At 49.0% G+C, this 27,749-nt stretch overlaps 1 long non-coding RNA gene across 1 annotated transcript in view; it reads right to left on the bottom strand.

Moving 5' to 3' along the window:
- LOC311589465 overlaps positions 1-27,123 on the bottom strand; it is an 80,602-nt gene extending 53,479 nt beyond the window's left edge. Inside the window, exon 1 of the long non-coding RNA XR_014776560.1 lies at positions 27,015-27,123. This is a non-coding gene — a long non-coding RNA (uncharacterized lncRNA). The remainder of the gene's footprint in view (positions 1-27,014) is intronic.
- Between the last annotated feature and the right edge of the window lie 626 nt (positions 27,124-27,749).

Genomic DNA, 27,749 nt, shown 5'->3' with positions numbered 1-27,749 from the left:
TGCTGGGATTAACACACTCTCTATTTTTAATTGCTCCAAATAAGCATCCTAAGTGACCTGGAGAGTGTCCTATACAGCTTCCTAGGCAGTTCCAGCCCTTTTGCCAGTGTGTGGGGTATTGTTGCTGAAAAGGCGTGACGTAAATTGAACTGCCTTTTACACAGAGCACAGTACTGAAAGTACACGTAGGAAGCAACATTCCTGAATTGTGCAGAAAACTAAGTTTTCTGATTAAATCCTGCATCCCTGGGCATCACTCCTGACAGCACTTCCATGACAGAGACTGTCTTGTAATGGCGGCCAGGAGAACCTGCCTTAGTAGATTGGAAGCAAGCTCTGCTATGAGACTCACAGAGCTGAAAGCTTTGCTGGACACGTACTGCTCTGGCCATATAGTTCTTACAGAGCAAAAGCGACCATTGAGTCACCGGGCAGGAGGAGGCAGGTTTCCTCGGAGGTCTGCTGCCTGTCAGTCTCCTGTGGCCAGGCCTGCTGACCACTGAGCAGGCTGTAAGAGGCCAAACAAGGACCAAGCCGAGTATACAGTTATCTTCTGTCTTCTCACTTAAAACAATGTTTCTTCAGAAAGGCTTTATCACGTGGGAGAGGAAGATAAAGGCAGTGACTCTAGGCTTCCCAGCCCTCGGGCCCCAGGATGCCTGCAGCTCTTCCTTGACAGGACTTATCTGTTGTACCCAGTGCCTGTCCCTTCACAGCAAGGCTTACACAAACCCAGGCATCCTGCACAGTGTGCCAGATGAAGGTGACCAAAAATAATCACTGGGTTTCACAAATGCAGAAGGTGAAACCCAAAATGGTACTTATCAACTTTGGGCTGTGGTTGTACCCTAAGAAAGCGTAGTCTCAAGAGAGCCAAGATGGCTGTCCATCTCTCATCTCACCCACCTTGAGAGTTACAAGGGACTGTTCTCCAAATGCCAACATCAGCCAGACACTGGAAACAGTTGGTCTCTGTGTTGGCTGGTCTTAATTGTCAGCTTGACACAATCTAGAATCATCTAGGAAAAGCCACTGGTAGACTGTAAGATCAGGTTGGCCTGGGGCTGCGTCTGTAGGGGACTGTTTTAATTACATTCGTTAATTGATGTGGGGAGACCCAGCCCACTGTGGGTGGCCCATTCCTTGTGTGTGGGTCCCGGACTGTAATGAGTGAAGGAAGTAAGCGTGGACACATTCATTCTCTGCCTTGGCTGTGAAAGTGGTGTGACTGGAGGATTCAAGTGCCTGCTGATGTGACTCCCCAGCAATGACGGACTGAAACTAAAATTAATCGCTTCCCGCCCTAAGTTGCTATTTGTCAGTGTATTGTTTTGTTTTGTTTTTTCCGAGACAAGGTCTCTCTGTGTAGCCCTGGCTGTCCTGGTCTTGCTTTGTAGACCAGACTGGCCTGGAACACACAGAGATCCCCTTGCCTCTGCCTCCCTGAGTGTTGGGATCACAGGTGTGCACAACCACACCCGGCTTTTGTCAGTGTGTTCTATCAGGGCAACTAGAAACTGAACTAAGATAGCCCTGCTCATCTTGTAAAGAGAGAGAGAGCGTGCAAAATGATTGTTCCAAGGAAGGATGGCTTGTATTTTAAAATAAGAGATGAGGTGAGCGCGGACAGCTTAATCAGAATATAATACCTCTATTTTCTCAAAAAGCACACAAAGGCAGGGCCAGTGATGACATGGATAACTACTGCTTCCTCTGAAGGCGTGAACTCAGGGAAAGATGAGTTGAAGTGGAGAATGACTCAAAGATCACAAGTTCCAAGACACAGGTTAACTAGCAAAAAGGAAAGGAACACACAGACACACATACACACACTCACACACACACACACACACACGTACATATATACACACACATACGTACATACACATACGCACACACTCACTCACACACTCACTCACACACACATACACACACATACACACACTCACACACACACACACACGTACATATATACACACACATACGTACATACACATATGCACACACTCACTCACACACTCACTCACACACACATACACACTCATACACACACATACACACACACACACACACACACACACACCACCACCACCACCACCACCACCACCACCACCACTACGGGGATCGCAGTATCTTTTAAAAGCTTTTCCCCCCTAAAAGTCAGCTCCAGTATTCAGCTATGAGGAAAGTATTTGGGATAGATGCAGGAAATGCCCAGTAGGGTTCCTGACCCAATTTCCTGGGCATTGCCTGGCCTATAGACTAGACTGGGGGAGGGGCAACTGCATAAAAATTAAATACATTAAAATAACTTACAAATAACAGAATTGGCTGTATTTGAAAAGTATCCCAGCCTGCTTTTCTCTACCCTCTTGCATAGTCTAGTACTGTGTAGTTTTTACAACTCTCAGACATGCTTTTCCTACACAGAGAAAAGGGGGAAAGAAAGTAGACATAATGTCTTCTTTTCTCTCATTTCCTACCCATATTCACTCTGTCGAATTAAAACAATAGTAAAACCAGTTGCATTCATCCATCCATCCATCCTTCCTTCCATCCATCATCCACCCATCCATCCTTCCATCCATCCATCTATCTTCCATCCATCCTTCCATCCATCCATCCACCCATCCATCCTTCCATCCATCCACCCATCCATCCTTCCATCCATCCATCTATCCTTCCATCCATCCATCCATCCATCCATCCATCTTTCCATCCATCCATCCATCCATCCATCCATCTTTCCATCCATCCATCCACCCATCATCCATCATCCACCCATCCATCCTTCCATCCATCCATCCATTCATCCATCATCCACCCATCCATCCTTCCATCCATCCATCTATCCTTCCATCCATCCACCCACCCATCCAACCTGGGGGCTGGGCATGGTGGCACACGCCTTTAATCCCAGCCCTTGGGAGGCAGAGGCAGGTGAATCACTGTAAGTTTGAGGCCAGCCTGGTCTACAAAGTGAGTCTAGGACAGCCAAGACAGAGAAACTCTGCCTCGAAAAACCAATAATAAATAAATAAATAAAAAGAAAGTACATTTGGGCTTACTAGTGAAGCCAAGTTCGACGCTGAATTAGGTGCTTATTTTTAGAGACAATTAAAGGCCCAAGTAGCCACTATCAAACACGGATGTGGATGGAACAACAAAGGCCTACTTCCTTCCCATTCCACCAGGAACATTCTAGTAGGAAGGAGAGGAAGTTCTCTTTGGAATGTGTCTTCGGGAGGCGGGCGGGGGTGGGGTGGGGGCAGGGGGGTGGACTCAGAAATTAAATTCACACTGTTGAGCTGACTGTTTACCAAAAAGTCATTCTAACTAAGCTAACATTAAAACTTTGTAAGAAGCAGACACCATGGTGCTTGGCACGTACCCTTTGTGCGCCACTGTTTGAAGCTAATGACGTAACTTGTATCTCTTGCATCTGAGCTGCTCCCGAGCCCAGACCTTTACACAGGCCATGAAAGACCCTTCACATGGACTTTTTAAAAACCCTTGTGGCTAGGTTTATTCAGATGGTTTTACCTCCACTTCCCCTCTGGCCCCTTCTCCTTGACTAATGAGTTGATCTGAAGGAGATGTTTTATCACCCTGAAGACTGGAGGTGGGCTCGGGTGCTCATATGCACCGTTGGCAATTAGAGACGAAATTCTGTGTGTGTACACTTGAATTTTCTCATATCAGATTTCCAAAGGACACAGTGACCTCCTTCTTTCACAGTGCGTTCACATCAACTGTATCAGAGGTTTGCAGGGAGCGTGCAGGAGTCGGGTAGAGGTGTCTGTGAGCCTCTGATCCCCACAGCCCTGAATGTGGTAGGAAAGGCAGGAGCATCTTCTGCTGAGAGCCGCCATCATTTTCAGGAAGTTTGTAGGTGTTTTGTGTCATCTGTTCTTTCTGAGATGAATACCAAGTGAACCGTAATGTGTTCATCCCCTTTTTTCCTAAACACGAACCTCAGCATCCTCAAGGGAAAACAGCAAAATGGTGTCCTCAGGACTTAGGCTCCTAGGGAATTATGGGAACTCAGCATGGCGTATGAGCCAGCGTGTCTGTTCCCTACCCTGAACCTCTGTCATATGTTGCAGAGGTGAGCTTGGCACTTCAGTTTTTGTAAACACAGAAATAATTTCAAGACAAGGCTGGGGATATAGTTCAGCTGGTAGTTCCCGCAGGGCTAGAAGGTCTCCATGCACCTAGACAACCATCCCCACACCAGGAAAGATGAGGCCAGAGGTTCAACACCAACGGTTTCTGAGTCGTTTTTGAGTATTGCTTGTATGTGGGCAGGTGGATAGCGTATGGGTGCGGACGCACAGGTGTGTGTGCCTGTGGAGGCCAAAAGTCAACATTGGGTACCTGTCACTCCCTACCATTTAGAAAAAAATTAAAAAAAAAATTTTTTTTTCGTTTTTCAAGACAGGGTTTCTCTGTGTAGCCTTGGCTATCCTAGACTCATTTTGTAGACCAGGCTGGCCTCGAACTCACAGTGATCCACCTGCCTCTGCCTCCCAAGTGCTGGGATTAAAGGCGTGCGCCACCATGCCTGGTAGAAATTATTTTTATGTATCCATTTATTTGTTTGTTTGGAGTGTACTGAAGTACGCTGTATGCAGAAGCTGAACTGCTGAGCTCCCCTTGTGTGCGTGTGAACATACGTGGGTGGTTTCACACGAATGGGGGGGGGGAACGGGGGTGGTGGGGGTGGTTATGGTGGAGGTCAAAGGACAGCTGTCAAGAGCAGATCTCTCCTTCCACTCTGTGGATCCCACGGATTAATCCCAGGCTGTCGGCCCTGGTGATAGCACCTTTGCCTGCTGAGGGCCTCTTAACTGAAACTGGGGCTCACTAGCTCGATGAGCTGACCAGGGACCCCCAGGACGACTCCCCAGGATGACCCCTCTCTCTACCCCTCCAGCACTGGTTGTTTTTAAAAAATATTTATTTATTATTATGTATACAGTGCTCTGTCTGCCTGCATGTACACCTGCATGCCAGAGGAGGACATTAGATCACATTACAGATGCTTCTGAGCCACCATGTGGTTGCTGGGAATTGAACTCAGGACCTCTGGAGGAGCAGTCAGTGCTCTTAACCGCTGAACCATCTCTCCAGTCCCAGCACTGGGTTTTAATGTGAGTGCTGGAGACCTGAACAATGTCCCTGTCCCTCGTGTTTGCGCTTTTCCCTCACAGTCATCCTCCTACCCTGTCTCTGAAGTCTGAACAGCTCCTCTGAGCGGTTGGCTGTGCCCTGATGTCTCATTTATGATCTTGGGCAAATGTGTCAGAGAAATGTCCCCAGGAAGGCAAGAAGGACAATCAAGTCCCAGCCTTCCCTAAACACAGAGCAGGAAGACATGGCCGCCTTTCCAGCGAGCAGGCAGCAGCTAGGTGTTTAATTTGGAATCCGATAGCTGCTTAAATTTTGAGATCTCCCGTAGATGCACAAAGAATCCTCCACGGCCACTGGCAGAAATTCTTAGAAAAACAGCCCTCCCAGTTGGTGGATCACAAACTACCACTTTCACTCCCCACCTCCCTGTCACAGGAGAGGCTGTTTTGATTTGAATTACAGGGGCCTGTGTGGACTGCCTGCTGTACAAAAGTGCGTGTGACAATGGACACTCCTTTCTGGCCATCCGGTGGTGTTATTTCAAACACCGTTGGACAGATGGGCTCTGTGTTGAGTGGAGAAGGGCCATACCTCAGCAAGAAAATTGTTTATGCGTCTGTCATCTCCATGAACACAATGTCCTTCTGTCACCTCTCTCCGGCAGGGGCTGAGCTGGGTAGATGGTTTCGGAGTAACAGAACAATAGTTTCTTTCCTCAAAATCCTCTCTGGTCTTGGGGCCTGGACTTAATCTGAGGAGCCCCCTGGATGTCTGTTGGACCCCCTGCACAGGCCCTGCTGCCGCCATGTTCTGAGCGTGTGCTTGCAGCTGCCGGGTCACAGTGACTCCACTCACTCACTGACTTACCTCAGCGACTAACGGGAGCTTAGGGAAGAGACACAGAAGGGTCTGACAAGCAGAAACATCTGAGTTACTTTCAGAGGGGGGCTGGACGAGGAAGTGACACTGCCCCCCCCCCAACAGGCTTGATCTCACTGTTTGGTTTGGAAGAGAAAACCTTGGCAAGCTCACTTTGGGAGGTCACCCAGACACCATCCCACGTGTCCTCCATCACTAACCCTGACCACTGTCGACGGGCAGGTGTTTGAGGAGTGGGAGGAAGAGGTAGAAGGCGCTGATGGTTTGGAGATGGTGGTGGACATACCAAAACAACAACAACCAAACAACCAACCAAACAAAACCCCAAAGCATTCAAACCCCAGGGGTTGAAGTGACAGGCAGCCCCATTTCTGGTGGAAAGTGTAGACCTTGGAATCAGACAGAACTGATGACACTTTCCGGGCTAGCATTTCTATGACCAAGCTACCTGAGCCATGCCTTCCCCCGCCTCTGTGAAATGGGGAAATTAACAGGGTCCCTATCTAGTGTGGGTGTTCAGGAACAAAGGAAGCGATGGAGTAGAGCGTTTGGCACACGTATGTGTAAAGCCGGGCAGACAGCTCAGCGGCTCTGAGCAGGGCTGCTCTCAAGAGAACCAAACGTGCTTCCCAGTGGGTTACAACCACCTACACCTCCAGCTCCTAAGTATCTGATACGGTTTCCTGGCATCCGTGGACACTGCACTCACATGCACACACCCAGACCCCCTAGACATATGCCCATAAACATGAAAAAAAAATATATATAAGGCACGGGGTGGTTCTGATTGGCCTTTAATACACTACTTGGTGCTAAAAATTCAAATGCATCTTGTAGGCTAACAGTGAACAGAGCAAATCTTTCAAGGAAACCAGATTGTCTTTTGAAAAACTGAGTGAGGAAGTGGGAGCTGAGGGTGTAACAGGAAGCTATGGGTGTGAGTTTAGAGTGCAACAGGCAAAACTCTAGAGACTTTTCTGTAATGTTCCCAATGCAGCCAATACTCCAAAATGGTCAGTTTTAAGTGGTTTACTTTTTTTCTATAATGAAAATCAAAATATTCTTAAAATTACATTATGATAAAGATGACCGTTCCTGAACAAGTGTGGAAAAGCCTTAGAACGTGAGGGCTGGTCTCTTGGGGCTTTCTTTCTTTTATTTTTTATTTTTCTTATTTTGATATTTTGTTTTTTCAAGAGAGAGGTTCTCTTTGTAGCTCTGGATGCCCTGAAACTCTCTCTGTAAACCAGGCTGGCCTTGAACTCAGAGATCTGCCTGTCTCTGTCTCGGCCTGAGTGCTGGGATTAAATGTGTGCTGCTACAGCTGGTAGATTTTTGTTTCCTTGTTTGGTTTTTGAGACAAGGTTTCTCTGTGTAGCCTTGGCTGTCCTGGACCCGCTTTGTAGACCAGGTTGGCCTAGAACTCACAAAGATCCGCCTGCCTCTGCCTCCCGAGTGCTGGGATTACAGGTGTGCACCACCATGCCCGGCAATTTTTCTTTTTCTTTTCTTTTCTAAAACAGTCTTGTGTATCCAAGGTTGACCTCAAACTCATTAGCTGGCTGAAAATGGCCTTTAATTTCTGATCCTCCTGCGTCTATCTTTAGAGTTCTGGGGTTACAGGAGTGACCCATGACACTAGTGTGTGTGGTGCTGAGGGTAAAGTCCAGGCCTTCACGCCAGCTAAGCTACACCCCCTGCATTCATGTCTGTGTTTGCAAACACTTTTGACAGCTGTACGTACATTTTGATGAACAAAATTCAAGGGTACCTCCATGAGAAAGGATTTTTTTTTCTTTTTAAAACACGATCCCACTATTTAGTCCTAGCTGGTGTAGAACTCACTTTGTAGGCCAGGCTGGCCTTGAACTCCCAAATTCTGGCTTTACAGACGTATGTCACCATACTCCAAGTAAGGAGGATGGTCAGTAGGGATGGCTACATGATGAAAACAATCAGCTTTGGCCACTGATGGCTATGGTCCGTCTGTCCCACGGATGGCTATGGTCCATCTGTCCCACGGATGGCTATGGTCCGTCTGTCCCACAGATGGCTATGGTCCATCTGTCCCACGGATGGCTATGGTCCGTCTGTCCCACAGATGGCTATGGTCCATCTGTCCCATGGATGGCTATGGTCCGTCTGTCCCACAGATGGCTATGGTCCGTCTGTCCCATAATCCCTGATAGATCTCCACGGTGCCCTTAGAAATGCCCAGTGATGGCAGCTGGGCGTGGTGGCACACGCCTGTAATCCCAGCACTCCGGACGCAGACAGATGGATCTCTGTGAGTTCGAGGCCAGCCTGGTCTACAAAGCAAGTCCAGGACAGCCGAGGCTAGACAGAGAAACCCTGTCTTGAAAAACAAACACATAAAAAAGTCCAAAGTTGAAAGGAGACAAGGGGAAAAGAAAGAAAGAAAGAAAGAAAGAAAGAAAGAAAGGAAGAAAGGAAGGAAGGAAGGGAAGAGGCGCGGGAGGTGCTACTACTTTGCATAAACCACTGATTTTAATACTAGAGGTCTATGGAGTGGACTTTTCATTTCGTTTATTTATTTAAAAGATTAGTTTATTGTTAGTGTTTAAAAGATGGTACGGTGCTTTAAAGTCCTTGCTGCTATTCCAGAGCACCCAAATTCAGTTCCTAGCATTTATGTCAGTTGGCTCACTACCACGTGTAACTCTGGGACATCCAATGCTGTCTTCTGGCCTCTGTGGACATACACACACGTGTAAACACACAGAGAGGAGCACGTACGTGCACATAAGACTTTTTTTTGAGGCAGGATCTCATTATGTCTGGCTGGCTGGCCTAAAATTCATTCCGTAGAGACCCATCTGCCTCTGCCTCCCAAGGCCTAGGGCTGAAGGCAGTATACTCGGCAAGTAAAAAACAGCAAGTCTTAAATGTTCTTTAAAACCCCGGTGCTACCCGTTTATACCGACACCAGCTGACTTCTGCGCCGTTGGCTCTGTATCTTAACCGGTATCCCTCACTCTCGTCTGTTACCAGCTCCTCACCCTGCTGAACCTCACCAACCTGAAGGCCTCAGCTGTGGTCCCTGGGCCTGCAATGTCCCCCACATTCTTGCCCATTAATGCTCTTATGCCTGTGACATGGCAGCCAGAGGTCAGTGTTGCACTCCGCATCGGTTTTCTCGAGACTGGGCCTCTCGTTGTGATGGTTTGAAAAGGAAGGTTAACACCCCCCCCCCGTGCCCCCCCATACACTTATATGTCTAAATATGGTCTTCAGTTGGTGGAAAGGATTAGGAGGTGGACATAGCCTCCCATCACTCCCGGGGGCCCTCTCTCTGCATCCTACTTGGGGATCAAGATATGATCCACATCTGTTCATGCCTCCACGCCTTTGCCCCTCCATCATAACCCTAGCCCTCCGGAAACCATAAGCCCAATTACTTCTTCCGTAAGTGGCCTTGGTCATTCTGGTGTCTCCTCACAGCAACAGAGGACTAACTAAGGAGCCTGCTGCTCATCTTCCAGGAGGGATTCACCTGGCTCCGCCCCCTACACCTAGACATGCCTATTCCTACCTCCATACTCTCTGGGACTGCGGCGTCTGAACTCAGGTCCCCAGGCTTTTCTTATCAAAGGCTTTGTTGATGAAGCCATCCACCCCTCTGTTCCCCCACATTGTTGCTGTTGTCATTGATCCTTCATATCCTGACTGAAAAGCCACTTGGACTACACGCGTTCCTCAAGCAAAACTAACTATCCCATCCCCAAGATCCCCCTTAGCAGAAAAATCAGCACTGTCTTGTGCAGCTCCCAACTCACCGCCTTACAAGCAAGCTTGCTTCCTTTTGCCGAGGGGAGAATTGTTGGTGCGTAAGCGCAAACCATATTTCTCTTGGCAATGCTTTGAGTTACCCCACCGAGTGCTCCAACAGCCAGAATCATGTGAACGGAGGTCAGGCCTGGCCAGAACTGAATGTTATCAAAGAAAGTTTAAAATAACCAAGCGCGCGGCCCAACCTGAGGGTACAGAAAATACCCTTGACTGCATGCACGCGAGGTGAAGGTCCCTTCTCGTGCTTCACAAGTGCACAGAAAGGCAAGGGGGGCCTCTGAAGCATCACTGCGCGTTCCCCCGTGTCACTGAGACGACAGACTGGCAGCAAAATCACCACAGTCGGGGCTTCGTTTGATATGTGAGAGTCAAAACCAGGGAATGTGGCACCGTTTGTCTTTTGAAATTCTTCCCTTCGTTAGATTCGGATCTCTTGTCTCTTCACTTTGTTTCAAACTAAATATCAAAAGTCTTTGCTTTTTTTTCATCTCCCTGACAGTTCTTCAATATTCTGTATTTTTAAAAAAGTCTCTGAGGACGAAAACATACTTTCAAGTGATGTTTAGGCCCTAACCACCCCTCGCCTCACCTTTCTTTCTTCAGTCCTCAATCTTTTGGGATGCCTCATAAAACAAAGAAGAAAAAGAACCGAACCGTGTGGAATCTACACTTAGAAATACGGTTCCTCTTGTCCTAGGGGACAAACAGTACGGACTCCGGAACCTGGTAGCTGTTAAGACACTTCGCACCAGAGCCGTGTGGGTCACTGTATACAGCCGTGCAAGTGCTTCAGAGTATATATGACTTCTACGCATGGTAATTAACGAAACTGATGTTCCCTTTGCCAAAATGCACTCTGCCTCCCTGTTTCCCCTATAGGAGGAAATGAGTCCAAATGTGCTGCTCCCATTGCTCATCTTCCTGTCACAAGCTTTTAAACACTTTGTCTTATCTGTTTTTACACTTTTTTTTTTTAGTTTTAGTTTTTTTTTTTTTTTTTTTTTTTTTTTTTTTTTTTGAGACAGGGTTTCTCTGTGTAGCCTTGGCTGTCCTGGACTCTTTGTAGACCAGGATGGCCTCGAACCCCCATGATCTACCTGCCTCTGCCTCCCGAGTGCTGGGATTAAAGGTGCGCGCCACCACTGCCCGGCTTGTTTTTACACTTTTTATGATGTGTGTGTGTGTGTGTGTGTGTGTGTGTGTGTGTGTGTGTGTGTGTAAATGTGCCCTGGTGTGCATGTGAAGGTCAGACAACAACCTCTGGGAGTCAGAGCTCTCTTTCTACTGTGCACCCTAGGGCGTGAACTAAGGTCACCGGCCTTGACAGCAAGCCCCCTTCCCTTACTCACTGAGCCATCTTGCTGACCCCTAATTATTTCTTGTGTAGTTATTATGGTTTGGACTTTGAAATGTCCCTCAGAGAGTCATGAGTTCAAACATTACTCCCTTGCTGGTGGCAACTGCTCTGGGACTCCTCCAGATGTGGGAGACCTGGAAGATGTATGCCGTGAGAGGCAGGCCCTTGAGGCCCGATGACCTGAGTTTGAATAATGGAACCCACATAAGGGTGGGGGGCGGGGGGAAGAAGCAACCCCTCCACGTTTGTGTTATAACCAGCAGCCAGCAGCCCCACCCCATTATGCAAAAACAGGATAACAGAAGTTATTTTAATTAAAAAGCCTGATTAAACACACTAAGATCTGGTGATATTAACTGTCTTCAGCGCTGAGCTTTCTTGCCACCCTCGCCTTTCATCATCACTGTAACATTACACAGTGGTTTCCATCCCCCGACCTCAGTCCCCATCGGCGGCCACTTTCATTTCTGCCTCTGCGTCTGGTCCCTCAGAGAAGCAGCACCATGGAGGAGTGGCCCTTCTGTGACTGCTGTATACACACTAACATCCTACGCTCAGGTGCCCTTCTGTGACTGCTGTATACACACTAACATCCTATGCTCAGGTGCCCTTCTGTGACTGCTGTATACACACTAACATCCTACGCTCAGGGTGTCACACGCAGTGCCTCTTGGAGTGAGAATTCCCCTCTGACAGATGACTAATCCCCATGTGTCCTGCCTGTCCTCTCGCTCATCTGTTAATGGACACTTGGGTACCTTCCACCTTGCAGCTAAGCACTTTTCACAAGAGACCACGCTGAGCTCTTGGTCGGGTGGTGGCAGAAGGCGGTGGCCCACCGAGGGCTTGCCTTTGCCTGTTGCCTCGACCACTGGGCACCTGGATAAATCTCCCAGTCACTGGGCTTCTGGCAACATGCAGAAAGGATCCACAAAAGGACCCTCTGTCCTTGCTGGCCACACACCGAGGCCTCTCTGAGGGAGCTGAAAGCACTGCTCCCGGCACGTTGAACAGTCCAGCATACTGGCTCTCCTGGCCCCAGTTACAGTCTTCTTCATGCCCCTGCTGTAGCGCCCATGGTGGACCCGCACTGCTTTATTCCTGACACACCACAGACCCCTTCCCTTCCTCTTGTGATGCACAGTATGTTGTGTTTGGAACAGTCAGGGGCCTGAAGTACATGGCTCCGCCCCTTGCCACTGGGCAGAACCCTGTGACCCAATTCTAGTCAACAGGTGAGCAACGTCTAGATGGCACTGCTTTTTTTTCCCCCTCACTTCCACCCACATCTCTCACACCCACCTCTCTTCTCTCCATCTTTAAAGGAAAAATGCCTTTCCTATCATCAGTTTCCCTCGCAAACGTTACCCACGGTGTGCTTCCACTCCTCTTACACGTAAAGTTGTGTATCAGTACAGCTCTATAGCTATGTCTCTGGGCTCTCATTATTTTACTATTATTATTATTATTGAGACAGGGTCATATGCAGTGCAGGCTGGCCTTGAGCTTGCTTGTGGTCAAGGGTGACCTTGAACTTGTGTCCTTGCTTCCACATCCTGACTGCTGGGGTTACAGTTGTGTGGCACCATGCCCAGCTTCCCCTTTTTATTTATTTATTATTAATTAATTAATTAAAACCTGATTCTTGGCAATCCAGCACCCACCGTGTCCTTGCCGCTGCTTGACTACGGGGTAAGTGATCATGTAACTGGATAATAGATTATCCAAACAGTCCCTTACTGAGACATGTTTGAGTTATCTCCAGATTTTAATTACCATAAATTATGCATAATACTGTGCATACATCACTTTGTGTTTATGCCCGTCGCACTTGGAATCAACCCCCGGAGGCTGAGCTGTTGGGTAACTGTGCTGCTTGGCCGAGGTCTTTACCAGTTTCCCTTTGCGGCTTTTGCAATGCTGGGACTCAAACCCAGGGCCTCTGGCACCGCAGGCAAGCGCTCACACCGAGCTGCATCCCCAGGCCTTTCCAGCCTTTTTATTTCTTGTGTTCTGAGAACTGGTTCTGGAAGGTGTAGCAACCATCTCAGATCAGATCTGCACTCGGGATGGCAGGCTGAACCCACAAGTACAGTCACTCAGTTGTTCACTACTGACGGCCACAGACAGTGGAATAATCTGGCACAGGGCAAATTTAATTAAAACTACCTTAATTGAAAAAGCCTGTGGTTCATTGTTAGGGAGTACCTAGGAACAAAAGCTGTACCATCCAATATGGCCACCAGCCAATGTGGCAAAATTAATTCAACTTAAATACAACTCAACATACACAACTCAATCCCAGGCGCTCCTAGCGCGTCCTCTAGGTCCAGCTATTTAAGCAGCTGCTTTTCTGACGATCTCCTGGGTCTCCTAAAGTATTACTGGAAGCATGACCCTGTGGGGGCTTAGGTTTACCTACCAATCGATATTGTTTAATACAAAAGAGGCGTTACCTCAGCTTTGTCTATAAAAGGTAAATCCCCTCCTGTGTCTGTCTCCTTATCATCAGCATCTAGGTATGGAAAGTAGATACAGCCACCATTTCATCAAAAGTGTACTCACGTGGCATGGTATCAGTGTCTCTTTCAAGAATCAATTCAATTTGCAAGGTGCGCGCACACACACATACATACTCACACTCACACACACAGAGGCACACACATACATATATACATGCACACACACACAGAGGCGTACATACACATGTGCACACACACACAGAGGCACACACACACAGAAGCACACACACACAGAGGCACACACACACAGAGGCACACACACACACACACACACACACACACACACATGCACAGAGGCAAACGTGCACACAAAGTCAGATAACACAACACAAAGGATGAGTGGTACAGTGTGGGAAATGTGTGGTGTACACAGACATGGTGGTCCCTGCCTGTGTCCCAGCGGGTGGGAAGCTGAGGCAGGAGAATATGGGAAGTTCAGGGTCATCCATAGCGGTATGGCAGCCTCGGCCTGGGCTACAGGAGAGCCCTCCTCAGAAACAAACAAACAAAACCAAGCTGGGCTCGGCAGAAAAAGGCTTCTGCCACCAACTCTGAAGACCTGAGTTCAAGTCCTAGAATCCACACAGTGGAAGGAGAACTGACTCCTGAAAGCTGACCCCTGACCTCTACGTTCATGGGATTGGGGGTGGATGGGAGGGGGAGGGGGAGAGAGAGAGAGAGAGAGAGAGAGAGAGAGAGAGAGAGAGAGAGAGAGAGAGAGAGAGAATTTTTAAAAAATTAAAAACTAAAAATAACAAAACATTTTACTTATGAAAAAAGAAGAAGAAGAAGAAGAAGAAGAAGAAGGAGAAGGAGAAGGAGAAGGAGAAGGAGAAGAAGAAGAAGAAGAAGAAGAAGAAGAAGAAGAAGAAGAAGAAGAAGAAGAAGAGACTAGCTGGCCCTACCAAAATCAGACGGAGGCGGAAACCTTCGGGCAGAGCCTGGAGCAGTGAGAAGCGTGCCCAACCTCCACTCGAGGCTCTGCAAGGGGAGCAGAGGACAACGGGAAGAGGAAAGCAAGGAGGATGCTAGCAAGTTTCTGAAGCTTTGGGGGTTTTCACACGAAGCGGCTGCCCATATTGTGTGATGGGGTGGAGTGCATTCATCTGTCGCCCTGTCTGTTCACACCGCGCAGCTATTCACAGACAGCATACCTCTTTCCCCGTGTAAAGCACCATATGCCTCTCCTCCCACCTAATGAGGTGCAGGGCGTGCAGGGAGCTCCCCCAGGTCTCTGGCTTGGAGGAGGAGGAGGAGGAGGAGGAGGAGGAGGAGGAGGAGGAGGAGGAGGAGGAGGAGGAGGAGGAGGAGGAGGCGGAGGAGGAGGAGGAGGAGGAGGGGGAGGAGGTGGTAAGGCTAGGGGCCCAAAGGGGCTGTTTCAGACCCTTCTGCACAGCATTCAGTGGAGAGAGACCCCAGGAGCAACAGGGAACCATAGTGACGGATTTACTTGAAATGAGTTGTGGCTCGCGCTGTCTGTGGAGATCATGGGTAAAGAGGCAGCATCTTGGGATTCCAAAGGCACCGTTGAGCTACCTCGTTCTCTTGCCTGCAATATGGAGTCACGTGGTTTCACCACCGCAACCAGAATCCTGTGCTAACTCCCTTACACCTTTCTTCCTCCTCCCTGCCAATCCCGTGGAACCGTACGCCCACACCGTCAGTCTCCGTGCATTTCTGGAGGGCACTCCACACACAGCCTGGGGCCTGCAGGGACTGGAGGAGGGAGACCGGTGTTTGGTGACCATCGTGGTGGTGGGACGGACGGTGAGTCGCTCTGGAGAAGGGCAGCGGCCATTGCAGGAGCAGGAGCTTCATTGGTTCTGTGGAATCGGCCGCTTGAAAAAGTGCTAAGACGACGGGGCTGGGAGGTCCAGTGGGCAGAGGTCTTGCGGCCAAACTTTGGGGTGTGGACCTGGATGTTCAGCACCTGGGTAAAAGCCCTGCGCGGCGGCGTGGCGCATGCTTGTAACCACAGCGCCTGGGGACGGCCCCAGGGATTGCTGGCCAGGCAGCCTAGCTGCAAACAAAATGGCCAGCTCCCGGTTCAGAGAAGCCATGTTTCTTGTTTTATTTTGTTTTAAATAAGGATGTAAGCAATTGAGGAAGACACCCAGTGTTGACCTCTCTGGCTTCCACACACACATAAAAGGGTAAACAGAGGGGGGGGGGGCAGTGTAGAAAATGACAAATTAAATATGTAAAATGTTACATTTCTGAGATAGAGGCGGGACGTTAACTGCTGTGTAGCTGAGCATGGTCTTGAGCTGTTGGCCCTGCTTTGCTTTCTACCTCCTGGGTGACTGCAGGTATCCCCATCGCCCCTGGTGGGTGCGGCCTTGGGGACAGAACCCAAGGTGTCCTGCGTGCCAGGCAAGCACACCACCACCTGAGCTACACCCGCAGCTCCTCAGGTTTTTAAATGTAAAAAAAGACAGTCTTCATTGTTGGCTGGTCTCGTTTTAATTCCAAATGTACAAACAGTAAGTGACCACTGGACTTTGACAATGCACTCTGATAACACCCCTGGCTTTATTTATTTTCACCCTCGCTAAGTTGCCATGTCATACTTTCTCTGGCACTCCCTTCTTCCCACTCACAGAACACGGCAGCCCGTCCTTGCCTCCGCTGAAGTCTGACCCGCACTCTTACTGGGCATGAAGAATTCTGCTCTCATCGAAATCTGTCCCTCAGCAGAGGAGTTAGGAGAGCTGGGAGTCACTGCTTATTGGACACAGAATTTTGGTTTTGAGTGAAAAAACAGCCTCAGCCGTGTGTGTGTGTGTGTGTGTGTGTGTGTGTGTGTGGTGGTGCACGCCTTTAGTACCAGCACTCGGGAGGCAGAGGCAGGCGGATCACTGTGAGTTCGAGGCCAGCCTGGTCTACAAAGCGCGTCTTGGACAGCCAAGATAACATAGAGAAACCCTGTCTTGGAAAACAAAAGAAACAAACAAAGAGTGTAGCTCAGTCATAGAATGAAATGTGTCCTGGGTCTGATCCCCAAAACCCTCCACCCCACCCCCAGGTACATAACACAAAATTTAGGGAACACTGCAGTGTGGTTGCGCACGTTATTGTGAAAAGAATCAACACATAATGAGATATGCAGATAAAATGTAAATTTGTGTTCTAAGATTTTACATTAACAAAAAAATTTTTTTGAGCTAAGGGTGTATTTCAATTGATAGAGAGCTTGCCTTCCATAAAGGAAGTTTTAGTTTCTGACCCCAACACCACATAGTGGTGCTGTATGCCTGTAACCCCAGTACTTGGGACGTGTAGGCAGGTGGTTTAGGGGTTCAAAGTCACCCTCAGTTACATAACAAGCTTGAGGCCAGCTAAATGTGACTTTACCTTAAAAGAAAAAAAAAAAAGAAAGAAATGAAAAAAATATTCTTAACAGATAGCCAGTCTTGACATGGGCTCTGATCCCACTTGACACAGGGCCTTTATTCTTTTTTCTTTTCTTTTTTCTTTTTGGTTTTTCAAGACAGGGTTTCTCTGTGTAGCCTTGGCTGTCCTAGACTCACTTTTTAGACCAGGCTGGCCTCAAACTCACAGAGATCCACCTGCCTCTGCCTCCCGAGTGCTGGGATCAAAGGCGTGCGCCACCACAACCTCACATTTTAATATCACTCTGTCTGCTCTACAGCCCCCTACAGAGAGGTTCCTCCATGGCTTCCTCCTCTTCCTCCGCCAATGGCTTTAGGACTGTCTGCTAGCTCCTCTCTCTTGTCCTGCTCTGTGTGACTAGTGCCATGGTGCTGTGGCTTGTGGACGCGTTCTCAAGCTCTGTTTCTCACCACATTACCTGTCGTCGGGCCTCTCTCAGAGTTGGCCTTTCTCTTTCTTTTTATGTTCATTACACATCCTACTGGGCTTTATAAGGAGGGCATCGCCATATGTATATAATAAATACATTACACATCCTACTGGACTTTATAAGGAGGGCATCGCCATATGTATATAATAAATACATTACACATCCTACTGGACTTTATAAGGAGGACATCGCCATATGTATATAATATATTACACATCCTACTGGGCTTTATAAGGAGGGCATCGCCATATGTATATAATACATTACACATCCTACTGGGCTTTATAAGGAGGGCATTGCCGTATGGACATAATACACTTCGATCCTGCTACCATCCTGTGCTAACTCCCTCTCCTTCGACACTCTTTGCTAATGCTCCCCTTAACTCTTTGCTCCTCCTAGCTTCAGTTAACATTCACTTCCCGTATATAAAATCTAGGATCCGCAATAAGAGAAAACACCCAATATTTGTCTTTCTGAGATTCACTTGCTTGGCTTAATGAGATAGCCTCTAGTTGTATCCATTTTCTTACAAATGATGTTTTGTTAGCTGTGGCTGATTAAGATTCCATGGTGTAGAGGGACCTCATCTTCTCCATACATTCCTCTGTTGACGGGCACTTAGGTTGGTCCCATAAATCCCATGACTGTGAATAGTGCTGCAATGGTGTTCAAGTACGTCACTCTGGGGTCTTTGATTGGCAGTAAAACATAAGGGATCCCAAACACCGGGAAGATGTAAAACAGGGCCAGGGCAGGCAGGAAACCTTCCTCCTGCCTCCTACTCAATTCTGCAGGACAGACTTCTCCTGTAAGAGTTGTTCAATTCTATTTTGTGTTTGCTACGTTGGGGATCATACCCAGGAAATGCATGCCTGTCAAGCCCTTTCCTGGCAACTATAACCCAGCTCTTGTTATTTATTCTTTATTTACTTAGTTTAAAAAATTTTTAGACTAAATAACCTTCCCCCATCCTCCTCCTCCTCTTCCTCCCCCTCCTCCTGCCCCCTCCTTCTCCTCTTCCCCCTCCTTCTTTCCAAGACTAAGAAGAGGCCTGTTTGTTGTGTTTCCTTTGGGATGGGAGCCTGCATGTGACTTTGCCTTCTACAGGGCAGAGAAGGCTCCCTTAAGTCAGAGACAGAAGCAAAGTGTGGTTTCCCTTGCTGCCAAGCTGGCTGGGAGGATCCTGAGCTGGTTATCCAGACCTTGAACCTTTGATAAGATCACATTGCAAAAACTGGCCTGCTTACCCTCCACATGTACTTGAGAACCTGGCAGGTGCTCCAGGCAGGTGTTTTCCTATGTAAAAGTCATCAGAGGTTGGAAGCAAAGAGCTAAAGTGGTGGTGGTGGTGGTGGTGGGGCAGCGTGGAGGGGGCTGTCCATGCAATGAGACCACAAAGCAGGGAGGAGAGGGAGGGAGGGTGGAGTCAGGCTGCCTGAGCTACCCAGAAAGCCAGCATCCTGGTGTCTGGTCAAGACCAAGATGGAAGTCAGTGAGAGAGGCAAGAAGGGGAAAGAGCGTTGATGTGTGGCCTTGAGGAACCGGAAGACAAATAAGCAGCCCCTTTACCAAGTGTCCAGGGAAGACCCAGGAGGCAGAGGAAGTATTGCCAAAAGGGCTGGAATGCAACTGGGTTCATAAGGTGTTTTGCTTAGCACACATGGGTTCAGCCCTCCTCGGCACCCCGTAACTAGGCAGGGCGAGCACAGCCCTGTATCCTCAGCACTCGGGGTTAAGCGCAGCAGGATGGGAGACGCGAAGGCAACCTCCGTTACCCAGTGTGTTCAAGACCAGCCAGAGTCACGTGTGAAAAAAAGGAAAAGAACCACCAAAAAACAAACAACGCATCCGGGGGCGGCTGGGAGTGTGGCTCAGCAGTAGAACGCCCACAAAGCCCGGAGAAAGCCAAGGCTCTGGGTTCCGTCTCAGGCACCGGGGTGGGGGGGCATGGTGGGAACAGTGAGTTAGTCCCGTCAGGGAGGAGGAATTTGAGGCAGAAGAAAAGGCCCTGGGACCAGCAGTTAGTGAGGCTGGCAGTGGGGACGAGCTGGCTGGAGACTTAGATGGAAGCGGACCAGAAAATGTCAACACAAAGAACTTGTTTAAAATTCCCTCAGGACTGTGGAAGAGGAGAAAAAATGAATGGGGGGGGGGCAGAGAGAGTCACAAGTCTCAAAGGGAGGGAGCTTTTTGTTTTAAAGGACTACCTCTTGGGTCTGTCCCTAATTTTCTGGATTTTGTGTTCGATTTAAAGGGAGAGATTTTATGTCACCCCTGAGAGTCTGCATTTTTGTGGGATTCAAATATTTCTTAATTAGGTGCTGTCTCTTTACAGAAAGAAAAGACGCCTTTTTATTTCATTTTTACTTTGCCATTTTAATTTACTCCCTTTCGTGTTTAATAACTGGGTAGGGAAATGCTAAACAGCTGCTGTGAGATGTTACAGCCCTGCGTCCTGAGACGGCCACCAGAGGACTTTCCAGAACCGTCTTGGGTCCTAGAGTGGACACCTGGGGAGGCTCCACAAATCCCAGGCTGGACAGGCAGGTCAATGGGAGCATTCCTCCCTCTAGCCCTGTGGCTTCCTCCCACCATCTTCTATGGTGGATGTTGGGGGAGGGGCAGGAGTTACAGGGTGGAAGGGATGGTTGACCGGAAGGCTGGTCAGTCGCTTTGTGGCTGAGGAGGCACACACACACACACACACACTTCGCCCAGTGGTCTGTTCTTGGGCCTCACTCTTCTGAGGGTTCAAACTACTTCATCCCAGCGCAGAGGAGTGGGTTAGCCCCTGTTAATGCTCAAGATGAAGCTTGACCAGGTGTCTTATTTCTTGTAATCCCAGCACTCCAGAGACTGAGGCAGGAGAGTGATGAAAAGTTTGAGACAAGTCTGGGCTACGCAGTGAAATTCAGGTCATCCCGAGCTTTACGATCTTGTCTTAAGCTGGGCGTGGTGGCACACGTCTTTAATCCCAGCACTCGGGAGGCAGAGGCAGGGGGATCTCTGTGAATTCCAGGCCAGCCTGGTCTACAAAGTGAGTCCAGGACAGCCAAGGCTACAGAGAGAAACCCTGTCTCAAAAAACCAAACCAAACCAAACCAAACCACCACCACCAACAAAACCCCAAAAAAGATCTCGTCTTAAAACAGCAACAACAGCTCTGGGGGAGGGGAAGGGAAGGGGAAGGGAAGGGGAAGGGAAGGGGAAGGGAAGGGGAAGGGAAGGGGAAGGGGAGGGGAAGGGAAGGGGAAGGAGAGGGGGAGGGGGAGGGGAAGGGGAAGGGGAGGGGGAGGGGGAGGGGAGGGGGAGGGGAGGGGGAGGAGGGGGGAAGGGGAAGCAGGGGGCAGGCAGCAGTTGTGGCTACCACTACCATCTAAAACCAGAAGAGGCCAGGACGGTGGTCAGGTCTTCTGGCTTTTCTGTTACGCTCTTAGGTTGAGAGAAATGGGTGAAGAGGGAAGGGCATGGGATTTTCCACAGCTGAGACTATGGGAGGGTGTGTTCCCTGTCTTGTTCTAGGCCTGGCCCTTCAGCAAAGGAGCAATAGTTGTCTGCAAATTACAGAAGTTTCCCAAGGGATCTGGAACACAAATTTGCAGGGCAGACGGGGCAGCGGTCTTCATCCACAGAGCTGTGTATGATTCTTATGCACTCATTTTGTTGGCAAAAGAGCCCGTCATAAAATGTAATACTGACTATAAAACAAATCAGTGCTTTGAAACGACTTGCTTCAGATGTTTTCATAAATCCCTAATGGCTCACACACTGCCTGCTATTGATAATATTAATGTGTTAACAGTTTCTCTAAAGCAGGAGTGCTGGTAGGTCTGGACACACACATCACACGTACTACACACACATACATACACACCTCAGACACACATCCCATAAGTATATGTACACACACACATAATAACATAAACAGACACACACATACCACACACGTACATACATACCTCATACACACATGCACACACCACACTCACATACACAACACACACACCTTTCACACACACATACATACACACATACCCCCGACACATACAGACTACACACATACCCCCGACACATACAGACTACACACATACAACCCACATACACATACACACATACCTCATACACATATACACACGCTACACATATACACACGCTGCACAGACATACACTGGAGCATACATATGTGTGCACACACATACCTCCCCAAACACACACACACACACACACACACACACACACACACACACACACACTGCACATCACACACACATCCATACACACAAAGCTGGAAACACCACAGAGCTGGAAGGTGATATTCTGCCTCACCTCTGGATGCTAGCTGCACTTTGCTGACCTTGGAATGCCAGATCCAAGTGAAGAAATCTGATATTTAAGTTCTTTTTCTCCTGCTGCTGCTGGTTCTTCTTTGTCTTATGAAAGTAGATTGTGACATAGGGACAAGAGCTTGTGAGCAAGCTTGCAGCATTATAATGTCCAAAGCAGAAACAGTATAAGAATCCATAAAATGAAAGAGCAAAAAAATACACCGTGGTGGCACCCAAGTGAATCGAAGACTGTTCAGTCATTAGTAGCAACAAGAAGATGGAGGACCAGGCAGATGGCTCGCCCGGTAAAGGTCCTTGCTGCCAAGCTTGACACCCTGAGTTCCTCAGGATGTCCTCTGGTGTTTACTCGCATGCTTTAGTACACACACCTATGCCCACAAAAACAAACACAACAAAATCCTAAAGACTGGTGTGTGCGATAACATAGATGAAGCCAAGGCAGGGTGTTAAGTGGCCTAAGCTAGACAAGAAAGGACACTCAGGGTATGAGCTTTACAGTGTCGTCAAGTTCAGAAAGTAGGATGGTGGCTGCCAACCTCAAAGTTGAGCCTCAAAAAGCTGGAGGGTGGGTGACAGGCGCAAAGCCTTGTGAATACATTTAATGCTATTGAAGAACCTAATTTAAAATGACCTAAGTGGATTCAAGTGCTCCACTGAGAACATAACATTAAAAAAAACCTCATTTCAGGAGCTAGTGAGATGCTGGCTCAGCAGGTAAAGGCATTTGCAACCGAGCCTGATGACCCGAGCTTGTGCCCTGGAAACAGAAAGCATCTCCTGCAAATTGTTCCCCCAATCTCCCCACATGTCCATACATAGATTCAAACACAACAAACAACTAAATGCTAGTATATATTTTTATTCACACACACACACACACACACACACACACACACACACACACACAAATTGCCTATAAGTCCAGTTGCAAGGGATTTACCGCCTGTGACCTCTGAGGGCATCTGCCCTCATGTGGACATATTTCCTAATATATATATATATGTGTGTGTGTGTGTGTGTATATATACACACACATATATATATACATGACAAAAATCATAAAACCTCATTGCAATCTCTAAATGTAATCTGAGGAGCCAACAATGACCCTTTTTATGACGTGGTTTCCCAACTTCCCTGCTCTGCTCCACGTCATCAGAGGACACCGCACACACACAGACTTCAACATTCTCTGGTCTCCTTGCACACGGGAGGACACAGAAATTCTTTGAAGACACAGTTCCAAACTGTCCGGACCGCTCCCGGTGCCCTGCTTTGGTTAAGGTCCTACAGTCAAAGCCTGCAGCTGAAGGGACAGCAGGCGAGGCTGTAGAGATTTTCCTGCCTCACTGCCTCCCAGAAGTGCTTTTTGGGAGCCATTCCTCATTTTACCCCCTCAGGTTTAACGAGGGACCAGTGCTTCAAGGTCTGAGGCCAGAGGCCAACTAGAAGTTTCTCTCAGTAGCAGGTCAGTCACTTGCCCTGGCTGCAGGTGTCTTAATCCTTGCTCCTTAAGGTTATTTAGTGGCTGAATAAATCACCCATAGAGGACACCAACATTGTTGGCATTGACTGTTCATAAACTTTTGCTTATGTGTCATTATCCAAAACTGCATCGCTGGAGACCTGGGGTTCTGTTGCCTAGGCTTGGGCCTGGCTATGGACTTTAATTCTAGCTCTGCTCTGAGCTAAGCAGGAGGCTGAGACCCAAAGCCAGTGGAAGAGAAGCCTGGAAGAAGTGGCTGTCCATCAGCACGATGGATGTGGCCTTGTTTTGAGACTGGGGTGGAGGGCGGTCCAATGGCAGAGACCCCAAGGAAGTGACGGTGAAGGACTGTACAATGCCTGCCAGGGCTCCCACTGGTGGGGCGACCCAGGTGGGACAGCACAGGGATGCCCAGTAAAGGCGGAGCCAGACGAGCACGTCACAGGACAGAGACTGACAACGCGTCAGGAAACCTGACAGCGTCAAGTTGTTCAAATCAACTACTGCCCTGAATTCCCTGTCAGCCAATAAAATCCTTTCCCAGACTCACCTCCCCTTCTCCAAAGGATGCTGTTTTATTAGACAGTGTAGGAGGCTGGAGAGAGGGCAGAGACTTGAAGGAAAAGGCGGACTTATGTTTGAATTTAATTTACGTTTAGATGCAGTCTTTTTCAGTCTTGCTTTATTCCAGGCTATCCTAAATCTAGTCAGATCTGGAATGTGTGGGTCCTGATCTTCTGCAAAGTTAGAATTCAAAAGTAACAACAACAAAACAAAACAAAAACAAACACAAACAAACAAAAACCCCAGAGTCTCTTGGGGCTAGGTTTATAGTTCAGCCAGTAGGGTCCCTGCCTTCTAAGAGTGAAGCTGGGAGTTCAACCCCCAGCGCCTGTAAACCAGAAGTGTTGGCAGCTGTCTGGAGGCAGAAGGAGCAGAAGGTTGCCCTCCACGGCCTGGCATGCACGGAACTCAAGCTTGTTGTTGTTGTGTGAGATAGTTTCTCTGTGTAGTCCTGCCTGTCCTGGACTTGCTCTGAAGACTGGCCTCAGGGATCCGCCTCCCCCTGCCTCCCTGAGCGCTGGGATTAAAGGTGTGTGCCACCACGCTCAACTGAAGCACAATCTTGAAAGAAAATTTAAAAGGTTTCCAGAGTGCCGCAGACTTGCACACCTTCAATCCCAGCTCCTGGGGCTTGAGACAGGAGGATCTCCTGTTTAAAGCCAATCTGGGCTATATAGCGTGTGAGACCCGCTCCTTCCTCCTTCCTCCTTCCTTTTCTTTCTTTCTTTCTTTTTGTTTTTGGAGACAAGGTTTCATATAGCACAGGCTGCCCTAAAACTCCTGATCTCTCAATCCCAGTACTCGGGGAGGCAGAGGCAGGTGGATCTCTGTGAGTCTGAGGCCAGTTTGGTCTACAAAGTGAGTCCACGTCAGCCAAGGCGACACAGAGAAACCCTGTCTCAAAAAACCAAACCAAACCAAACCAAACCAAACCAAACCAAACCTCCTGATCTCTCTACCCCAAAACTGAATTGGGTGGGCTTAGCTGTGTATTATTCTCTCTCTCTCTCTCTCTCTCTCTCTCTCTCTCTCTCTCTCTCTCTCTCTCTCAGTAGCTTGCTCTCTGTGAGTGTATTTGACTAGTCCTGTGCACATCTTGCACTCCACCATGTTCTGCACACCGAAGCAGAGGAGTCTGCACAACACACTGACAGATTTTGTGTTGTTACCATGTTTGGGTTCTAGAGAGTTTCAATACTGTTGACATTTCCTGGTAATTCCTCTGGAAGTCTGTTCAGTACTTAGACCCATCTAAGTAGAAAAGCATGCAAAGTGAAAATGTGCCTTTTATATTTTAAAACCTACTTTCCCCCCCCAGATGTAGCCTTTTTCAACTGACAGCTGGTTGAAAAGTGCGAAAAGTGTGGAAAGTGAACCCATTTCCTGTTTCCCAGGTTGAGGTTGAGTTCTCAGAGAACACACTGGCCCTCAGCGTCAAGCGTCCCACTAAATTTCAGCCATCCAAGGGAGCTGCTGAAAATTCCAGTTGAAACAGGATCTCAGCAGCCCCCTGGCCTTTGTTCATGTTGTGTCCAGCAGGTAAGGCCCTGAGATAGAGAGCAGCACAGCACCACCCCAGTGACCTTTGCATTAAAAAAAAAAAAAAATTGTAAGAGAAGTATAGGATGGTGAGACCCAGGGAAAGGGGAGAAAACCAGAAGAGGAGATGAAATAGGACCTACCCAGGAGCCCAAAGCCTTGTTACTGGCCCCCTGGACTAGAGTACTCAGGACAAGGTTTCTAGCAAGGCGAGCTACTGTGCCAAGAGTATTAACCAAACACTTGTGTCTATCCAGACGCAGCAAGCAGAGCAGAGAGGCCTAGAGAGCACTCCAGCCTCCCTGGCTTCTGAAAGCCAGATAGCGTATGTGCCTAGGGGCCTTTCTCTAACGATAGTTAGAAACTTTGGGAACCCAGCCTAACTGTCAGTGACCCCTGCCTCCCGGGGCTCCTCCAATTAACTGAGCTGGAATCCTTTACAGGAGCTGAGCGATCCAACTTGGATCAGGAAGCTGGAATACAGCAAGAATGTAGGGGCGTGTCGCCCACCGTTCTGGCTCTAGCAGCCGAAACTGCTTAGATGTGCACGGTGCTTGGCCAGAGTTGCGGCGCGTGGGGCAGGGAGGAAGGAAACACGAGTCCTCACGGGGCCTTCACTCGGGTCTGGCCTGACTTTCAGCAGCTCTTCGTTTAGGAGACGCAGCCTCCAAATCAAAGCACAAAGCACTTTTTGCTGCGGCGACAGCCAGGGAGCTGCCTCCACGCACTGCCAGGCCCGTACCTCAGGATCCGGCTCCTGTGTTCGTCTCTCTGCCCAGATGCATGAAATACCACGCACGGCCTGCGCTCGCACTCACACGCACACACGCAAACTCACGGATTCCCCCTCCAACGACGCCCTCACACGTGCTCGGTAGATTTCCTTTTTTGCCTGCTTTGCAGGCCTCTGGTTCTAACCCCCACCCCTGTGGCCACTTCACTCCTGGGTCCCTCTGGCCTGCCTCCTTCCTCTTCTGCCCCTCAGTCCTTGCTGCGCCCAGGGAGAGATGAGACAGCCTCAGAGATGTGACTCGAGCATCACGCGAGCGCTGAGTTATGGAACAAGGCTGGGGCTGCGCGGCTGGCCTCCGGCCGGCGCCCTGTTTGTTTTCCCTTCGCCCCCTGAATGCTAGATTAAGATGTAAAGATTACCCCGGCCGAATAATGCCCGGAGTCAACACTCAAGCAAACAAAAGTGCTTGCACAACTCGCCAACCCCGCTGGGACCCGGGCTGCAGGCTGGGGGGAGAGAACGCGCTCCTCGCTGCTAATTACAAATAAATGATGACGTGCTCACTAAGTAATTGATTTAATGACGTTCCTATGAAACTATTAAACCCGGGTGGAGGTCAGGCTGGAGGCGCCCCAGAGCGCCCATTGTGGGCTGTTTAACTCCACCAGGCTCCTCCGAAAGACATCGGGGCTAATAGGTGAAGTCACAGCTGCTCGGGCTGACTTTCTCTGAGCGCCGGGCCGGCCGCGGGCACCCTCGCGCCCTCCTCCTGCCGCGCCCTTGTGTCCCACCGCCCTCGCCCTGCGCCGGCCAGCTTACCCACTCCTTTCCCAGCCCCGCCGCCAGCTCCCGAGGGCCTCTCCAGAGGGATCCCAGGTCTCTAAGAGCGGCGAAGTTTGAGCACAGAACTTGTGTGCTCCTCCAACCGTCGGCTTGCCTGCACTGCCGCCCACCCCTCCTTCCTCACCCCACCCCCGCCACTTCTTGCAGGAACTTCAGCCAGTGTGCCATGCAGGGTGCCCGCGCTCTTGGCAAGGAGCCTGGAACCCAAGTGTGCCCAGTGCACTGACGGGGGCGGGGCTGGCTGGCGGGTGCCAGTAGTTGTGCTTTGGTGTGTTTCAGGTCCCAAGGCCCTCTTTCTTAGTCTCTTACCCAGCCTAGAGACCTGATTGTACCAAAATAAATAAATAAATAAATAAATAAAATTAAAAAATAAAATTTTAAAAAAGTGTAGAAGTAGGGAGAACAGAGTTGGACAATTACCAAAAAAGGGGGGGGGGACACTCTAGCAGAGCTTAGGCCTAGCTGCTTTGCCCTAGGTTTTGTGGGAGATATACCTCTGCTGCTGTCCTGGCGCCACCAGTCACAACCTTGCCCTGGTGTGCCTGCAGGTACCACAGGATAGAAGCACCTTAGGCCCCCTTTTTAGGGCTTAAAGGAGCCCCCTTCCTTTCTCCAGAGCACACAGCACATCCTGAGGTGAAAGGGCACAGGCTCCTCCTGTCTTTCCAGCATGGTTCTTGGTGGGACATGTGACCTTCCTTATCCAAAAGG

This window comes from Acomys minous (assembly GCF_964271855.1).
Source record: "Acomys minous genome assembly, chromosome: 18".
NCBI classification, from domain to species: Eukaryota; Metazoa; Chordata; class Mammalia; order Rodentia; family Muridae; genus Acomys; species Acomys minous.
Note: the sequence above shows the minus strand (reverse complement) of the source record. Positions and strands in the feature narration are given on the sequence as shown.